Genomic DNA, 10358 nt, shown 5'->3' on the forward strand with positions numbered 1-10358 from the left:
TCCAGCCACCTCTTCTTCTTTACCCGCACGAGGTAGTCCTCAAGCCACCCCACTCCGTCGCCCTGGAATCCGGAGTATTCCATACCCCGCTTTCAGCCCGGCTGGTCTTCCCACCACCGTCTCTCCGCTTGAACATTTCCCTGGGCTTAGCCCCGTTCAGTCCGTTGCAGCAAAGAGCAAGCAGGAAAGAAAGAAAGAAAGAAAGAAAGAAAGAAAGAAAGAAAGAAAGAAAGAAAGAAAGAAAGTCGTTATTGTTCTTGACTGTTTGGAAGCCGCTTTGAGATTCATTGCAATGCAAAGCGGCATAGAAATATAATCCAAATCAACCAATAAGATAGCTCAGTGGCAGGGCCGAAATTAGGTTTGATGAGGCCTTAAGCTACTGAAGATAATGGGGCCCTTTATATGTCCAGCTGTCCTTTGTCAACAGCAAATTGTCACAGTTTTTTATATTGAATATATTCTATATGGTAATTTATGGACCTAAAGGTAAAGGTAAAGGGACCCCTGACCATTAGGTCCAGTCATGGCCGACTCTGGGGTTGTGGCACTCATCTCGCTTTATTGGCCGAGGGAGCCAGCATACAGCTTCCAGGTTGTGTGGCCAGCATGACTAAGCCGCTTCTGGCAAACCAGAGCAGCGCCACGAAACCCCGTTTACATTCCTGCCAGAGTGGTACCTATTGATCTACTTGCACTTTGACGTGCTTTCGAACTGCTAGGTTGGTAGGAGCAGGGACCGAGCAATGGGAGCTCACCCCGTCGCGGGGATTCGAATTGCCAACCTCCTGGACCTAATAGGTATCAAAACTATTTGCACATAACAAAATAGGAGCCTATACAACACAAAACACTGTTGCTGTATGTAGGTTTTATTTTATTTGTTTTTTATCTTATATTTTGGAAATGTTCATCCAGTTTTTTTCTTTAATTTTTTGTGGGGCCCGCAAGAGAGTGGGGCCCTAAGCTATAGCTTATTTAGCTTATACGTAAATCCGGTACTGCTCAGTGGTAGACTCTTAATCTCTGGATCATGGTTCGAGCCCCACATTGGACAAAAAGTTTCCTGCATTGCAGGGGATTGGGCTGGCTGATCTTCCTCATGGTCCCTTCCTTTTCTGCAGTTCTATGATTCTATGTCCCCTCAAGAAGTTGTTGGACCATCTCTGACCCTTGGCAATCCTGGCTGGGATGCTGATGGGAACTGGAAGGCAGCGCAATCTGGAGGGGCCACAAATGCCCCATCCCTGTATCCTTTGGATCCTTTGTGATCCAAAGGAAAGCAGAGCGATGTGTTTGGCACAAGCTTGGCAGCAGGAGTTGCTGGGAGGAGGTGTACAAGGCGCCATCCAACTTCACTTCTTCGTATTTGTTTGGTTTACCCCTTAGCTTTTTCTTCCCCCAAAGATATCCCACATGGCAGCACAGGTTTAGGATCAGAGTTTCCCTTTGCATTCATTAGTTAAGGCATTGTCCAGAAGAGGGCTTTGTCGCAGTCCTCCTCACAGGAGCATCTTCACTCGACAGCTTCCAGCTTATGCTGAAGATGCACCTCTTTGCCCTGGCCTTGGACAGCTAAGGTCCATCTTTATGGGACTCCACTTGTTCTGTTTTGCTTAATCTATATATTGTGCTACTTTTGGCTTGGAACAGATGCACTTATTTGTACACAGACTGTTCTACTCCTTTTACTTGTTCTTGATTGCATGGTTGCATTGCTGTAACTCACCCTGAGAACAAAACCAAAAAAGGAACAAAACGTTTCAGAGACAGACTCCCCTGCAGGGCTGTTGAAATGGAATTGAGATGCAAATTTAATGCCATCAGAATTGGGCGGAGTAGAGCCTCTCCAAGTGGCCAGCTTGATATGGAAGATAAATGGTCCTCTTCAAATGGGAGTGGATCTTGCTTTTCTTTGTGCCCACATTGCAATGGGGCACGCCTGTTCTCTTGCATCTGTTGAATAACTTCTCTTCAATTTTATGTAGCATCATGCATGGATCTGCCAACTGAGAAGAACATTTCATGTGTCTAACGAAGTGCACTCCAACTCACCAAAACCAACCAACCGACCTTAACAACGTCAAGTTAAGCCTCAGGGGCTACCAGGTCCCTTGTTGTTCTTGCTGGAACATGCTAACACAGCCTTAGTAATCCTAATACAAACACAGTGAAGTAAGCTGCTAATGTTATTATCCCCTTATTTCAGGAGGAAATGCTGAAGGCAGGAAAATACTGGCGAGATCCAACTAGCTCGCATTCGTTGTTTATCACCACACCCTTCCCTCTGTTGGTGTGAATAGGTAGTTATGGAAGATGTAATCAACATTATGGGAGGTGGTGTATATTTCCTAATGCTATTAGCATACAAAATAGATGCAGAAACTGGTTGATATGTTTGGTGGGATTGTCAAGTTTTGGCAAAATCTCGTGCACAAGTTCAAGGTTGGCACCTTGGTTAGAAAGGGATCTCATTATGATGCTGTAAGAACATAAGAGCCCTCAGGCAGGACATGAAAGCAATGACTCTTCTCTTCTCACACTCTAGAAGCTGATATATTGCCTCTTAGTCTGGAGGAGGCATATAGTTGTCGTGGTTGGCATGGGTAGAGTTCCCCTCTGTGAAGAGCTAACCTGTTTTGCAGTGTTACCTTTACCACAAGAAAACCCTACCCACATTTTTGAGATGGCAACACCCTTAGTATGGCCGGTGAGGCAACTGCAGAGCCAGCAATGGGCACTGTCTGGGCACAATGTGGAGACCAGGATTCTTGTACCAGCGGCATTGTGCTGTGGGGGTTAAAGTGCTGCACTAACACCTGGGAGACCAGGGTTCAAATCCTTGCTCATCCATGAAGCCCACTGGGTGGCTTTGGGCCAGTCACTGTCTCTTATCCTCTCAGTTGTGAAGATAACAATGGAGAGGGGGGGGGGAAAGTGGGATATAAATGTAATAATAAATAAAATTATAAACATCTTGTAGGTGCAGCTTGGGCGAGGTGGCATTCCATTTTAAAGGCCCTGCTCACATTTTCCTGTGGTGGCCCCCTGTGACAATCTTTTCCCATTTCTATAAAGTCCAGTAGCCTCTTGTCAGAGCTGCCTCCAGGTCCCAGCTCACAGAGGACCAACGCTAGGCTGTAGTTATGTACAAAAGTCTTTATTGAGGTTCAGTTTCCATTTTAAAGCCGCAGCGCGCAGCTCTACGTCTCGACCTTAGACCGGCGAAGTCTCGTCTGAGTCTCCTCCCCTATGACACCAGTTTAACACTCTCGCTTTGCTCCACCTCTTCCTAAGTTCCTTTCTCCTCTGGGCCCTCCTGCCCGCTAGGGTTTCATCCTTCCTGGACTCCTCTGACGCTGACCCTGATGATTCTTCCCCCTCCTTCCGGCGGGCTTTAGGACCTGGTTCCCTATCCGGGCTACCTTCTGTGCCGTTCGCCTGTACATTTGAACTTGGCGCGCGCGCCCAGCCTGCAACTTTCCTCTTGACCGTTCCCTCGCTCTCCGATGGAGGCGTGGCCAACCCTGACTCATCTTCTCTCGCTGGTGGTGCATATGTGGGCTCTGACACCTGGGACTCCTCCCCCCCACTACGCTCTGGTGGGGAAGCTGGTCCTGATTTGCAACTGCTGCTCTGGGAGTCCCCGCTGGCCCCTTGCTTCTGGGGTGTCCCCCTTGGGTCGCCCCTTGCCCTGCCCATCGGCGCCCCCTTCTGTGAATCTTCCGATTCGCTGGAGAGGCTCACGGAATCTATCGGGCTGCTGTCATCTTCTCCTACGCTGCCCTCGGATTGCTCCCCCTCGCTCTCCATCTCCTCTCCTCCCTGCGCTCCCGCTGAGTCCCTGACACCTCTGATGTGAATGTATGATTTCTGCTATCTTGGATGTGGGGTGGGTGGGTTTAGGAAGCTAGCATTTACCCATTTATATTAATGACCATGCCCAACTGAGGTCCATTAATTTCAGTGGGTCAGCTTTGAGAAAAAGTTAGTTACATATAACCCAGTGAGTGGAAATGCCCCTAGTGACAATGACGTGAAAGGAACTGTGCAGCGTAGGTCTGCTATGGTATTTTGAGTAAGTAAGCCTTCATTGTGAATAAAGTTACTTTGTTTTTAAATTATGCTGCTTGCCACCAGTTCTTTGGAGGTCCTTTGAGGAAGGAAAAGCTGTCTGCGGACAAACGTCGGCTCCCTTGGCCAGTAAAGCGAGATGAGCGCCACAACCCCAGAGTCGTACATGACTGGACTTAACTGTCAAGGGTCCTTTACCCCCCCCTTTTTTTGAGGAAGGAAGGGTGATACAGTGATATCTCGGGTTACATATGCTTCAGGTTACAGACGCTTCAGGTTACAGACGCTTCAGGTTACAGACTTTGCTAACCCAGAAATAGTTCCTCGGGTTAAGAACTTTGCTTCAGGATGTGAACAGAAATCGCTCGGTGGTGGCGTGGTGGCAGTGGGAGGCCCTTAGCTAAAGTGGTCCCTCAGGTTAAGAACAGTTTCAGGTTAAGAACGGACCTCCAGAATGAATGAAGTTCTTAACCCAAGGTACCACTGTATTTATTTTTAAATTGCATGAGATTTTTGAAAGCAAAGTGAAGCAAATCCTTATGGGGGGGGGGGAATAATAAAGAAATCAGCTTCTAACATCATTGTGTTTTTTTTAAGCATTAAAAAATTAGGTGGCTTTTTAAAAAAAACCCCAACAATTTATTACACTTTTCTGCCAATATTAAGACCGAGTTGCTAGTGGTCTTCTATCCTGGGCAGCAGATTAGGTCCGCCCATGGAGCTCAGACTGTTCCTGCACCATGTGAGGGAAGCTTCTGACTTTGTGCCAACCCATAACTGGAAGATTGCCCAGCTTAGATGTACTCAGCTAATTCAGTGGGCCTTACCAGGGAAAGTGCAACATGCTATTATTTATCCATTTATTAAAATATGTACCACCACCCTAGCATTATAACTCAGTTGCACATTAGAATGTGTTAAAGCTCCTGATTAATTACCCTAATTAAACCCCAGCTCATACCCATGACTCCCAAAAGCCAATTTGAATAATTTCAGATTTGAGGGATACACTAGCCCTCTTAAGGTGTTTCTCTCACCATGGGACCAACACTATGTGGAGGCTAGCAAGCTTACCCCTGCTCCCTCCGTTACCCTCCGCAAGAGTGGATGCTCACGTACATTTGCTTCATGCCCTGTACATTTTAGAACCCTGGAAAAAGCAAGGTTCTAAAGCAACCAGATAGCCGACACAAGTCCAGCCAGCTTCCTAGTATAGATAGTCACCCTCTGATTTGTGCAGAGTAGCAGTGGCATGTACACTTGCCCTCAATTCCTCTCCCATGTAGTGTTAATTGTGGGTAAAGGGTCACCTAAGATGGAATAATACTATTTAATTATTATTATTTTTAATATATATTTTTATTAAACAATTTCAATCAATCCAAATAGTCAATTACATTATTTCCCCCCTTTTTATCCCCCCTCCCTGTTCCTCCCTCTCCCTCCCAAGACTTCCCTCAGCTCCGTTTGCGCTTATTATTCTCTTCATGTTAAAAATTGTACATATCATTACCTTATCTGTCATATATTCTATTAATAAATTTGTGGATATTTATTCAAAACCTGCCAAGGAGTCCAAGTGGAGATTTTTTTTTTGGGGGGGGGGGTGCCTAGCCCTGGCGCTCACCCCCAAAGCGCTAGCAGCCTGGACTGTGTCCTTCCTTAATAGGATGATACGGAGCTCGCTGCCATTTCCCTTCACAGCAGACCGGAAGTTGAAATACTATTTACTTATTTATTGCTGTTATGTACTAAGCTTGGATCCTAGAACAATAGGCAAGTAGGAATTTCAATTGCATTTTTATCCACTCCCATGTGCAAAGGACAGCAACTAAGATGATCAAGCGTCTGGGAACAAAGAATTATGAGGAATGGTTGAAGGCGCTGAGTATGTTTAGCATGTAAAAGAGGAGATTGAGAAGAGATAAGATAGCCATCTTCAAATATCTAAAGGGCTGTCACATGGAAGATGGAGAAAGCTTATTTTCTCCTGCTTTGGAGAAAAGGACCAGGACTAATGGATTCAAGTTACAAGAAAGGAGATTCTGACTAAAAACCAGGAAGAACTTTCTGGTAGCAGTGGCATAGCGTGGGGGGTGCAGGGGGACCCGGCCGCACTGGGCACAACATCTGGGGGTTAGGGTTAGGGGGCGCAAATTACTTGCCTTGCCCCTGGTGCTGACAACCCACGCTACGCCACTGTCTGGTAGTAAGAGCTGTTCGGTGGAATGGACTCCCTTGGGAGGTTGTGGACTCTCATTCCGTGGAGGTTTCTAAGCAGAGGTTGGATGGCCATCCGTCATGGATATTTTAGCTGAGAGTCCTGCATTGCAAGGAGTTGGACGAGATGACCCTTTGGGTCCCTTCCAACTCTACAATTCAATGATTCTACGAACCTGGGCTACTGAAGAGATGGATGCATTTTGGAAAGTTATTTCTACACACCCAGGCTAAATTTGGCACAAATAAGCTGTCATAAATAGTTTCAGGGATGGGCTCACCTGAGTCTGTTATAGTAAAAAAAGAAAAGAAAAGAAAAGCATAACAAAGAGTCTTGTGGCTTTTCAGGCTAGCAGATAGATCATTGTCCAAGCTTTGTGGGCCCTAACTAACGTCATCAGATGAATGAAGTGATCATGCATATCAGCTGGCAGATTCTAAATACACTCAAGAAAGAAGAAGAAAGGGGGATGCCATTACAAAGTGAGTCATATGGCCCAGAGACCTGCAAAGGACAGGTGTGGGTTTTTTCATCATTATTATGAAGAACTCAAATGCAATCAGAATAGTGTCAACTGCTCTGCAATTGGAATGAATTGGAAAAGCAAAGACGAATGGCCAACGTGAAGCCAAGGAAAATAATTACTTTCTGAAGTGGGCTGTTACTTCCAGTCTCTAGTGAACCCAAGCTTCCCCTTTCTGAGAAAGAGAGAGGAGATGGAACCAATGGCCAACTTTGTGTCTTCTGAGCAGTAGAGGTTGGTGGAGCAGAGTGGTTCTGCCTTTTACCTGACCTCCCATTGCTGTGGTGTACTGGGAGGGCAAGGGGTAACACAGCAGTGAGGTTGGCACGGTGCAAATGCACCAGCAGAGCCCATTTGACGTGCAAAATACTGGAGTGCAATTTCTTCCGATCCTGCCATGTGGATATCATGAAATCAATATTTATATTCTGAAACATGGGTTTGCTCAGATAAAACAGAAACTATTTTTTGCCCTTTTACGCATGTTCCATCATCTGTTTCTTGGTTGCATCCGAAAACCTGGCAGCATAAATAATCAATTTGGTTTAAAACCAGCCAGGCTGTTGAAATTCTAGGCAGTCTTAATTTGTGCTCCAAAGCTGGGTTGTTGTTTTTTTTACTGCCTTTAATTTTCTTTTTCTTTTTCAACTGTTCTGCATTATGATGCAAGAGCTGTAGCTCTGGGCTCACATGCTTAATGGTGACCTAGTTACAAACTTTGGTTTCGAACTAAATGTAAACAAGAACCAACAAAGTCTGGGCATTGTTTCAGTGCCTCATAATGAAAATAAACAAGTGAGGGAATCTATAAGGGCTCTTAAGGACAACACACTTCCTTGTCAATGCCTGCCCTCTAGTGGTAACAAAGAGCCTCAATATCAAGGGCCCCTAAAAACATGCAAGGGGTATCAGTGAAACACTACTTATCAAGGGAGACTTATCAGTGCCCAATAAGTGCCACTAAAGCTAATCTTGTTTTCATTTGGAATGAATACTTTTTCAGCTGTATGCACACTGCCCGAGGCTATTTAGTCAATGGACGACCATTGCTAGGTGCTTAAAGAACTCCACACGTCTGTGACAAATACGTTGATAAACTTTGAATATGCTAATTTTTATATATTGATATTCCCCAGGAAGAGGGATTGTTTGGTAAACTGCACTTGGAATTGTAGCTCTGCAAGGGATTAACAATCCTCAGCACCCTTTTCCCAGCACCTACATTACCAGGATTTTTACGTCATTTTCTTCATTGCTTTTCTTCCTTGTACAGAGCTGTCTGAGTACCTGCTGCATCGTATATTTCTGCAGCTGCTTTAAAAGCGTTCCAAATTTACATTTGGAGACTTACATTTCGTGCGAGAGAAAGGTGTCACATTCTGCAGAATGAACGGCACATGTGAATACCCTCATCACGTGCACCGTAAAAAGCAGTAAGTATATGTAATAACATAAGGCTTGTTGATTTTGGCTGCACATGTTTCTGCCTTTATTGCGTAATTAAAACCAGCAAGTAGGGAACAGTCACTACATGTAACCAGTGCAATTTTAAAGGCAATGCTGAATTTCGGGCAGGAGATATTTCCCCTCAAAAGCCTTTTCCTGTTAAAGAATATTAAGAGCCCATCTTTGAATCAATCACATAAGAGATAGTGAAAAATATGGAAAGTTCATTGACCATTCTACCTCCTGCTGAAGGGTAAACAAGGAATTGCAATTGAAGAGGACTGAAACAATGAAATTACCAGGAACTTCTTATCTATAGATAGTTAACAGCTGTGAGGAGGGGTGCAAATTTACATGATGCACCCATGTGGGTGGATGGGGGAAATTCTCAGCGTAATGGCACCATTAAATCAAGGTTAAGTAGTTGGCTAAGAACTTTTGAAGAGAACTTTAACTGGAAATACTGGCTTGACGCCTATGGGCTTGGCACTTTTTACTGTTTATGTAGGTAGTGTTTTTCCATTCCTTCATGTGGAGGGAGGTGGGAAGCAGTGACAGAGCATGTTTCTAGAGAGAAGCCAACAGCATGCCAATCTGCCAGTGCCTGATTCCAGAACTGGGGGTTATTTTCTTTTTGAGTCTGTAGAAGGCTAATCTAGGGGTGATGGGAAATGTTTGCCTGAGGGACATGAGAAGCCTATGACTTCAGCTGATTATTACAGATATAGACAATAGTGGCCTAAAGAGATCTAGAAACTTTGAACATACAACTAGAAAAACAACATTAACATCACCTTGGCCAATTGTGATTTTATTTTTTAATTACAAAACTTAATTTTTATTAAGAACTTCAGAGGTGCAGCCCTGGATCTGACAAAAGGGATGCATCCGGTCTAGTATTCTGCCTTACACAGTGGCCAGCCAGATTCCTTCAGCATCATGACATCAAGGCAACAATAGCATATAAAGCCTTTCTGGCAGAGGGTATTTTCAGAGATAAATTGTATTAAGTGTCAACATATGGAGTGTACTCCAAGTTAGGGATTTTTAAGGTCAAGGGACCCCTGACTGGTAGGTCCAGTCGCGGACAACTCTGGAGTCGCGGCGCTTCTGGGTCATGTGGCCAGCATGACTAAGCCGCTTCTGGCAAACCAGAGCAGCGCATGGAAATGCCATTTACCTTCCCGCTAGAGCAGTACCTGGGACGCAGGTGGCGCTGTGGGTTAAAGCCTCAGCGCCTAGGGCTTGCCGATCGAAAGGTCGGCGGTTCGAATCCCTGCGGCGGGGTGCGCTCCCGCTGCTCGATCCCACCGCCTGCCAACCTAGCAGTTCGAAAGCAAGTAGATAAATAGGGACCGCTTACCAGCGGGAAGGTAAACGGCGTTTCCGTGTGCGGCTCTGGCTCTGGCCAGAGCAGCGATGTCACGCTGGCCACGTGACCCGGAAGTGTCTCCGGACAGCGCTGGCCCCTGGCCTCTTAAGTGAGATGGGCGCACAACCCCAGAGTCTGTCAAGACTGGCCCGTACGGGCAGGGGTACCTTTACCTTTACCTTTAGAGCAGTACCTATTTATCTACTTGCACTTTGACATGCTTTCGAACTGCTAGGTTGGCAGGAACAGGGACTGAGCAATGGGAGCTCACCCCGTCATGGGGATTCAAACTGCCGACCTTCTGATTGGCAAGCCCTAGGCTCTGTGGTTTAACCCACAGCACTACCCACGTCCCTAAGTTTGGGATTAGTTGACCATTTTTAAAGAAGGGCAATTTGACCTTTGCTATAAAGAACTGATTGCTTTTCTTTTAGTGGCAGCCTGCCTGCTGATGGCACGGAATTGAAAAGTTTAGAATATCTGTGTATTTCTCATTGGAAACAGCAGGTATGGTTGATTGCTGTATCAGAAAAATTAAGAAACAGATTGCATGCACTGAATAATACAAATGATGTTGGTGATTTTGTTGAAGCGTGATACCCTTTTATAAAATAATTTACTGATAACTCTGAAGAATGGCAACCACTGAAATCACAGACTCATTTAGGCTGAGATTCCTGCATTGCAGGGGGCTGGACTAGATGACCCTTGGTGTCCCTTCC

General features: G+C 45.4%; 1 long non-coding RNA gene across 1 annotated transcript; it reads right to left on the reverse strand.

Annotated features, from left to right (window-relative positions):
- Positions 1-1796: 1796 nt before the first annotated feature.
- Positions 1797-8239, reverse strand: LOC307223946. The gene is made up of 3 exons (XR_013842341.1): positions 8170-8239; positions 5299-5384; positions 1797-2009 (listed from the first exon to the last, which is right to left on the reverse strand). It is a non-coding gene; the product is annotated as an uncharacterized lncRNA (long non-coding RNA).
- Between the last annotated feature and the right edge of the window lie 2119 nt (positions 8240-10358).

The sequence above is a fragment of the Podarcis cretensis genome (genome assembly GCF_951804945.1).
Source record: "Podarcis cretensis genome assembly, chromosome: 9".
In the NCBI taxonomy this organism is placed as follows: Eukaryota; Metazoa; Chordata; class Lepidosauria; order Squamata; family Lacertidae; genus Podarcis; species Podarcis cretensis.